Source organism: Pan paniscus, chromosome 7 (assembly GCF_029289425.2).
Source record: "Pan paniscus chromosome 7, NHGRI_mPanPan1-v2.0_pri, whole genome shotgun sequence".
NCBI lineage: Eukaryota > Metazoa > Chordata > Mammalia > Primates > Hominidae > Pan > Pan paniscus.
The window spans coordinates 161332333-161341750 of NC_073256.2; positions in this window are offsets into that span (position 1 = coordinate 161332333).

Below are 9418 nucleotides of genomic sequence, written 5' to 3' on the forward strand. Positions count from 1 at the left end.
AGAACCCGGGAGGCGGAGGTTGCAGTCAGCTGAGATTGTGCTGATGTACTCCAACCTGGGTGACAGAGCGAGACTCCGCCTCAAAAAAAAAAAAAAAAGAATTGCATTTTGTCAGAAGAGCAGCACCAACAAATGAATACAAAGCTGTCTGACAGGTAGTCCTTGTAACGGCCGAACATTCCTCACCCTCTCTTCTCTCTGTACCTGTGATACTGTACAGCAGAAGGAAAGACCCTTCTGTAACTGACCCGGCCCTACACATGAGCCTCACCACAGACCAGCAGGGACAAGAGCTAGGTTTGATTCTGTTCCTTGCAGTAATTAAGTCAGGCCCCGTCAGGTGAAGCTCAGTGTCTCCAAGCTGAGGGTCGGGCCTCTCAGAGGGCTCAGTCTTCCACAACATGCTCCCTTTCCAGGGTTGGCGTCTGGACATGTTGGGAGGGGCTCTTATGACCTTGGGGTTGGGGAAGAGTCTGGTTCTCTGGCTGTCTGTGGAACGTCCTCTGGTCTTGCTTTGTTGCTACTTTTGGGAGATCAGTTGTTAGTCTACCTCTTGTTCACAGGCAATCTGACTTTTCTTTCTGGCTGCCTTTCAGACCTTCTCTCAGCCTTTGGATGTCTGCAGTATCACTAAGATATGGATAGGGGCTGGGTGCCATGGCTCACGCCTGTAATCCCAGCACTTTGGGAGGCCGAGGCAGACAGATCATGAGGTCAGGACATCGAGACCATCCTGGCTAACACAGTGAAACCCCGTCTCTACTAAAAAATACAAAAAACTAGCTGGGCATGATGGCGGGTGCCTGTAGTCCCAGATACTCGGGGGGCTGACGAAGGAGAATGGCATGAACCTGGGAGGCAGAGCTTGCAGTGAGCCGAGATTGTGCCACTGCACTCCAGCCTGGGCGACAGAGCAAGACTCCATCTCAAAAAAAAAAAAAAAGAAAGAAAGAAAGAAAGTTGGAGATTGGGGATACTAATTTGGATATTAATGTCTTTGATCTGGAAAATTCTAAACCTTTATCCTTTCCGATGTTTCCTCTGCCCCATTCTCTATCTTCTGACCTTCAAGGACTCCGTTTGATGTATGTTGGACCATCTTACTGTTCTCTTTGCACCTTAGCTTCTCTCCTGCTCATCCCAGCTTTTATCTCCGTGTGCTATATTCTCCAAAATTCCTTCTACTCTGTCTTTCATTTCACCGACTCCCTCAGTGATTTGTCTGACATGCTGGTTAAATCTGCCCATTGAATTCTTAACTTTAGTTATTGCTGTTTACACTTGACCGGGGCTATTTTATGGTCTTTGTGGGTTTGTTCTGTCATTTCTGTGGGTTCTCACTCATGGAGTCTTCATTCCTGATGTGCTCTGGTTTCTTCGCTTGTGTGCAGACCATTTTGAGAAGTATTTATAGGAATAAGCTGAAGTCACCACATGATGCATCCTCTTCCAGAGACTTTTGTCCACTTGTGACAAGGTCTGGGTGTTGCTCATCTGGAGCTGCCTTATCCCAGACTCAAGGCTTTAAGATCTTCAGACCACCCTAGTAGGCAGAAGTCTGTGCAAGGGCTGCTGGACCCTTAGGTTGTGACCCCTCAGGAGCTTCTGTAAAGTAGGAGGTTCTTTTGAGTTTCTCACCTTTGGTGGATCCTGGTTGGTCTGATGTCCCAGAAGCACCAGCTCCCTCTCTGTCTGGATTGTAGAGCTGTGTCCACAGGCCACTGTGGTTGAAGTTGGGGCAGATGTGAGTCCCCATCAGTGCCCTGGGGTGCACACAGCTTAGTGTGCATTCTGACTCTAAGTTGTTGCCCTGGTGTGGGCTGTTGCCCCCACGTCTGCTGTGAGGCCACCTGTCCTCACTGTGGGCCCTACGGCATAGATGTAAGCTCGACCTCAGCCTCTGCATTACCTGGGAAGCATGAGGGTCTCACCACACTCTGATGGTGCTACTCCTCTCTCTCAACCACAGGAGCCCCTCCTGTCCGCACTGGAGTGCCCTGCCCTTGGTATTCGCCTACTTGTCAGTATGTTTTTTTTTTTTTTTTGAGACGGAGTCTTGCTCTGTCGCCCAGGCTGGAGTGCAATGGCGCAATCTCTGCTCACTGCAACCTCCACCTCCCGGGTTCACACCATTCTCCTGCCTCAGCCTCCCGAGTAGCTGGGACTACAGGCACCTGCCACCACACCCGGCTAATTTTTTTGTATTTTTAGTAGAGATGGGGTTTCACCGTGTTAGCCAGGATGGTCTCGATCTCCTGACCTCATGATCCACCCTCCTCGGCCTCCCAAAGTGCTGGGATTACAGGCGTGAGCCACCACACCCGACCAGGATGTCTTTTTATTTTTAGAGATGGAGTTTTGCTCTTGTTGCCCAGGCTGGAATGCAGTGGTGCGATCTCGGCTCACTGCTGAAGGGGTGGGTTGCCCCTCCACACCTGTGGGTGTTTCTCATAAGGTGGAAGGAGAGACTTGGAAAAGAAAAAGACACCAAGTATAGAGAAAGAAATAAGGGGACCCAGGGAACCAGCGTTCAGCATATGGAGGATCCTGCCAGCCTCAGAGTTCCCTTAGTATTTATTGAACATTCGTGGGTGTTTCTCCGAGAGGGGGATGTGTCAGGGTCACAAGACAATAGTGGGGAGAGGGTCAGCAGACAAACACGTGAACAAAGGTCTTTGCATCATAGACAAGGTAAAGGATTAAGTGCTGTGCTTTTAGATATGCATACACATAAACATCTCAATGCTTTACAAAGCAGTATTGCTACCCGCATGCCCCACCTCCAGCCCTAAGGCGGTTTTTCCCTATCTCAGTAGATGGAACGTACAATCGGGTTTTATACCGAGACATTCCATTGCCCAGGGACGGGCAGGAGACAGATGCCTTCCTCTTGTCTCAACTGCAAGAGGCATGCCTTCCTCTTTTACTAATCCTCCTCAGCACAGACCCTTTACGGGTGTCGGGCTGGGGGACGGTCAGGTCTTTCCCTTCCCACGAGGCCATATTTCAGACTATCACATGGGGAGAAACCTTGGACAATACCTGGCTTTCCTAGGCAGAAGTCCCTGCGGCCATCTGCAGTATTTGTGTCCCTGGGTACTTGAGGTTAGGGAGTGGTGATGACTCTTAAGGAGCGTGCTGCCTTCAAGCATCTGTTTAACAAAGCACATCCTGCACAGCCCTTAATCCATTTCACCCTGAGTTTGACACAGCACATGTTTCAGAGAGCATGGGGTTGGGGTAAGGTCACAGAATCTCAAGGCAGAAGAATTTTTCTTAGTACGTAACAAAATGGAGTCTCCCATGTCTACTTCTTTCTACACAGACACAGTGACAATCTGATCTCTCTTGCTTTTCCCCACACACTGCAACCTCTGCCTCCACATTCAAGTGATTCTCCTGCCTCAGCCTCTTGAGTAGCTGGGATTACAGGTGCCTGCCACTATGCCTGGCTAATTTTTTGTTTTGTTTTGTTTTGTTTAGTAGAGACAGGGTTTCACCATGTTGGATGTTAGTCAGGCTGGTCTCAAACTCCTGAGCTCAAGTGATCTACCCGCCTCGGCCTCCCAAAGTGCTGCGATTGCAGATGTGAGCCACCATGCCTGGCCTGTCCAGATGTTTTTGAAACAACCCCCACCAGCACTGGAGGGAGTCAAGGGAAGACAAGCCAGGCATCTGACCTCCTCCGTCTCTGCCTTTCCTTCTCACTGTCTCCAGGGTAACCCATCACCACCCCCATCACGAACCCCATCATGAACCCATCACCAATCCTATCGCAAACGCCATCTCGAACCTCAGCACCAGCCCCTTTGTGAACCCCATCATGAACTGCGTCACTAACCTGTCTTCCAAGCCTATTGTCTTGCTGCAAAGTCTACTTTGAATATAAATCAGAATATAGGCCGGACGTGCCGGCTCATGTCTGTAAGTCCAGCACTTTGGGAGGCCGAGGTAGGTGGATTGCTTGAGCTCAGGAGTTCAAGACCAGCCTAGGCAACATGGCGAAACCCCAGCTCTACAAAATTTGCTGGGCATTTGTCTTTGACTTTCTAGTCCCTAAAAATCAGCTGGGCATGGTGGCACACACCTGTAGTCCCAGCTACTTGGGAGGCTAAGGTGGAAGGATTGCTTGAGCCCAGGAGTTCGAGGCTGTAGTGAGCTGTTGTACCACTGCATTCCAACCTGCGTGACAGAGCGAGACCCCGTCTCAAAAAAGAAAAAAACAAAAAAAAGAAAAAAGAAAAATGTGAATCTGAATATTCACTCGTTTTTTCTTTTGGGATTCCTTCCATAACATTCCTAATTTTCTTGCCACTAGAAGGATGACTTGGGCTGATTGGGGAGAAAATCTCTTTTTCGGATAGGAAGAAAAAAGCCACACAAATGTTAAAACTAACAGAAACAACAGCGTGCTTCTCCTTTCTGTCATTCTTGTGGATGTTTTTCAAACACTTCCAGGATTTGAATTTTATTTGTACTCACAACTGCTGAGTGAGTTAAGTGTTATTATGATGACCTTTTTTTTTCTTTTTTTTTTTTTTTTTTTGAGACAGAGACTCTGTCGCCCAGTCTGGAGTGCAGTGGCGGGATCTCAGCTCACTGCAAGCTCCGCCTACCGGGTTCAAGTGATTCTCCTGCCTCGGCCTCCTGAGTAGCTGGGATTACAGGCGCCTACCACACCCAGCTAATTTTTGTATTTTTAGTAGAGACAGGGTTTCACCATGTTGGTCAGGTTGGTCTCAAACTCCTGACCTCGTGATCCGCCCGCCTCGGCCTCCCAAAGTGCTAGGGTTACAGGCGTGAGCTACCAGATATTTTTAATGATTTAAAAAGTGAAAACAGCATATTATGGTTCTCTAAATATATACCATTGCTTGCGGGGCGAGGACACAGCTTGGAGTTGGGTGCTCGTGAGTTCCCACCCTTGCCTTGAGGACCTGGGCTTGTTACACCCCCAGGACTCCGGTTCTTCACCTGTAAAATCAGAAGAGCACTTCTGGAAACTTCTGGGCTGGCAGAGATGGAACACAGCCACTACAGCTCCTCTCTCCCTTTGGACAGAATATAAAAAGCGACTCCTGGAGGACTGTGAAACGCTAACAGTAGCAGCTGGCTGGGGAGGAAACTCAAAACTTACCAACAACTGGCATGGAGGTTTACTGTTTTTGTTTTGTTTTTCCCCAGCTGTGTGTGCGGCTTTGATCTGACGATGGGGGTGTCTCACAACTGTGCCGTGGGTGCAAAGACCGGCAACCCCAATACAAACCCGCCTTTCCCTCTGCAAACAAGAGTGCGTAGGAGAAACCCCCACTTCCCTCTCCTTTCTCTCCTAACCCTGTTCCGGCCTGCTCTTTGGGGGTATCACAGACCCCCGCGATCCTGCACGAGATTCCACCTGTATTGACAGAGGAGCTGGGCACAGGGCTGTGTGATCCAGAGCGTGTGTGTGCAAGGTCCCTCTTATTTTCCCTGTCTTTTCTCTTGCTGTGTTGCCCCGAGCAGGGCCCAAGTCGTGTGAAATGGATGACAGCACAAGGAACTAAGACTCTGAGAAAAACCCTGGCTTTCTAAATGGACTCCTCCTAGGAGCCTGAGTGTATGGGAACCCCACAGAGCAGTGACCTGGAGGAGGGGCCTCCACGCTGAGCATGAAACAACACAAGCTCGGTGCTTGCCTGAGCTGAGCAGCACGTGTGGGGAACATGCCGCACAGCAACAGCCTTGAGAATGGAGCCAACACGGATCCATTGCACACAGAGGCTGGGATACGGCTTGTGGCCTGACCCAGCCGGGATGAGTGCCCGCCAAAGTGAAAATGCCAACGTTCTCAAGCGCGTTCTCGCAGGGCTCAGAGCCTCGCATCTGATTATTTAAAATATCCAGGATACAACCCCAAATCACCCAACATGCCAAGGACTGGAAATTGGATCCGGTCTCAGGGGAAAAGACAGACAGTTGCTGGCAGAACCCCAGGACTCAGATGCTGGAGGGACCAGGAAAAGATTTCACAGCAGCAATTCCAGCCCGATGCTCCCCGCGGCAAGAGTGGACACCCCAAGAATGAGTGAAAAGACAGACGTTCTCAGCACGTGGAAATGGTAGAAGTGAAAAACATATTACCTGAAGTAAAAAATCACCTGAAGTAAAAAAGCTGGCCAGGCACAGTGGCTCATGCCTGTAACCCCAGCACTTTGGGAGGCCGAGGCGGGCAGATCACTTGAGTCTAGGCGTTTGAGACCAGCCTGGGCAACATGGAGAAACCCTGTCTCTACTAAAAGTACAAAAATTAGCCAGGCATGGTGGCGCACACCTGTAGTCCCAGCTATTCAGGAGGCTGAGGCATGAGAATCACTTGAACCCGAGAGGCGGACTCCGCAGTGAGCTGAGATCACGCCCCACTGCACTCCAACCTGGGCAACAGAGTGAGACTCCATCTCAAAGTAAAAAAAAAAAAAAAAGGCTCACTGAGTGTCTCAATAGCAAAAGGGGGATTACAGAGGAAGGAGTCAGTAAACTTACAAAGAGATCAATAGAAATTATCTAATCTGAAAAACAGGAGAAAAGATTTTTTTAAAAAATGAACAAAGCTTCAGAGAGCTGTGAAACAATATCAAAACATCTATCATTTTTGTATTTGAAGTTCCAGAAGGGGAATGGAAAGATATTAGTACGTAAAACATTTATTTTGAAGAAATAATGGCAGAAAAGTTCTCTAATTTACTGAAAGATATAAACTTATGAAAATCAAAAAGTTTGGCCAACTCCAGATGGGATAAACTCAAATCAAATATTTTATGTATTTATATGTGTAAAATTCCTCACCAGCAGACTTTATTTACTTTTTTTGAGAGGACACAGCTTGGAGTGGGCGCTCGTGAGTTCCCACCCACGAGCCAAGGTGGACACTCACTCTGTTGCTCAGGCTGGAGTGCAATGGTGTGATCTCGGCTCACTGCAACCTCCACTTCTTGGGTTCGAGTGATTCTCCCACCTCATCCTCCCGTGATTATAGGCAACATCACGCCCAGCTAATTTTTGTATTTTTAGTAGAGACAGGGTCTTACCATGTTGGCCATACTGGTCTTGAACTCCTGACCTCAAGTGATCTGCCCGCCTTGGCCTCCCAAAATGCTTCATCTGCCAACTTTAAAAGAAAATGCTAAAGAAAGGTATTTAGCCTGAAGGGAATGATACCAGAGGGAACCTGGAACTTCAGGAATGCAGAAAGAGCAATGGAAATGGTATATATTTAGAGAACCATAATATGCTGTTTTCACTTTTTAAATCATTAAAAATATCTGGTAGCTCACGCCTGTAACCCTAGCACTTTGGGAGGCCGAGGCGGGCGGATCACGAGGTCAGGAGATCGAGACCATCCTGGCTAACATGGTGAAACCCCGTGTCTACTAAAAATACAAAAAATTAGCCGGGCATGGTGGCAGGTGCCTGTAGTCCCAGCTACTCGGGAGGCTGAGGCAGGAGAATGGTGTGAACCCAGGAAGCGGAGCTTGCAGTGAGCCGAGATCGTGCCACTGCACTCCAGCCTGGGCGACAGAGCGAGACTCCGTCTCAAAAAAATACATCTATATATCTATATCTATTTATCTATATATCTATATCTATATATCTATTTATCTATATATCTATACATCTACATATCTATATCTATATATCTATATCTATATCTGTATCTATATCTATGTATCTATTACTGTTGAGGCTGGGTGCGGTGGCTCACGCCTATAATCCCAGCACTTTGGGAGGCCAAGGTGGGCAGATTGCCTGAGCTCAGGAGTTTGAGACCTGCCTGGGAAACATGATGCAACACCATTGAGTAGAGACTAAAATACAAAAAAGCCGGGCATGGTGGTGCGCACCTGTAGTCCCAGCTGCTTGGCAAGCTGAGGCACAAAAATTGCTTGAACCTGGGAGGGAGGCGGAGGTTGCAATGAGCCAAGATTGCACTACTGCACTCCAGCCTGGGTGGCAGAGCAAGGCTCTATCTCCAAAAAGAAAAAAAAAAATCTATACTGTTGAAAACAAAATTGCCACATTACCTGGTAGGATTTTCAATGCATGTAAATGTGATAACATGACAAAGATAGAATGGGGGGTGGGGGATGTGGAGGAAGAGACCACACCTCACATGAAGTGGCAGAGCGGAGACTCTAAGAAGACTGTCAAAAATCCTAAGTATACTGTAATCTCCAGGGCGACCAATAAAAAATTAGAAAACAATGGCCCAAAGCCAGTAAATTTAAATGGAACACTAAAAAATATTCCAATAATCCAAAAGAAGGTAGCTAAGGGAGGGGAAATGAACAAAAAACAGAAGAGGGAAAGGAAACAAAGAATAAGTCCAAACACATAATTACATAAAATGTAACGGTATAAATGTGCCAATTCAAACATAGAAATTGTGAAATTGGATAAAGATAACCCCACCCATTAATATGCTGCCTAAGGAGGCTCACTGCAAATACAATGACAAAGGCAAGGTAAAGGTAAAAGGATAGAAAGACGTGGGTCCCATCACCACTAATCAGGCATGCTAATTCCTGCTTCAGCATTGCTGTAAAGTTCACAGTGAGAACTTCCGCAACACAGGCATCGGGCACACACACAGGACTTGCTCAAGAACAATAGGAAGAATGTGGTTGAAAGCACCCTGCTGATGCCTTTCCTCCACTTGTTTTTGAAGGTTCTCCCTGTCCCCCTTTTCAAGGCTAGTGCCCTGACCGCATCCCCCATCCTAGCCTTCATCATTGGTTGTACATGGTCTGCATGAGAGCTATTAAGCGGATTGTGCTGAGTGCCTACTTTGACATCTGTGAATGTTAGCACATGTGAACCTCACTACCGTTTCTATTTCCTTGTGGCCCCCTGTCCCCTCAAACCCACCTCCAGATGGGCCAGATGCTCCTGCAAAGGCCACACAGACCCTACCAGGGATTTTCTAGAGCCTGGGAGGCACATTTTGATGAGTTACCCTGGTGTCATTTCTGCCCTGAGGCCACTGGCTCTTCATCCAGAATGTCCAAGCCCTGTCCACTCTATCTGCCCTCGCTCCAGCCATTCTAGCACAGGGAGTGTCCTCCACGGCGTCCATGCCCAGCCCGCAGGCCCCCAGGAGGCCAACCACACACAGCCACCAGGCAGAACACATGGATTCTTGCTGTGTTCTGCTACCACTGGAGACCAAGTGGCCCAGACGCCACAGGCAACCCATGTGTGGAGTGAATGAAGGGGGGACTCGAAAGGGCTTGTTCTTTGTCACCTGCTCCAATTGCCACACTTCCATTAACAGTGAAAGATCTTGGTTCTCCCAGAAAACTTTGAGCAAGACTTAACTGCAACCTATGTGCATACGATTCTGAGATACGGCTCTAGGAACCCTGGATTTTGGACGGCTTGCTTC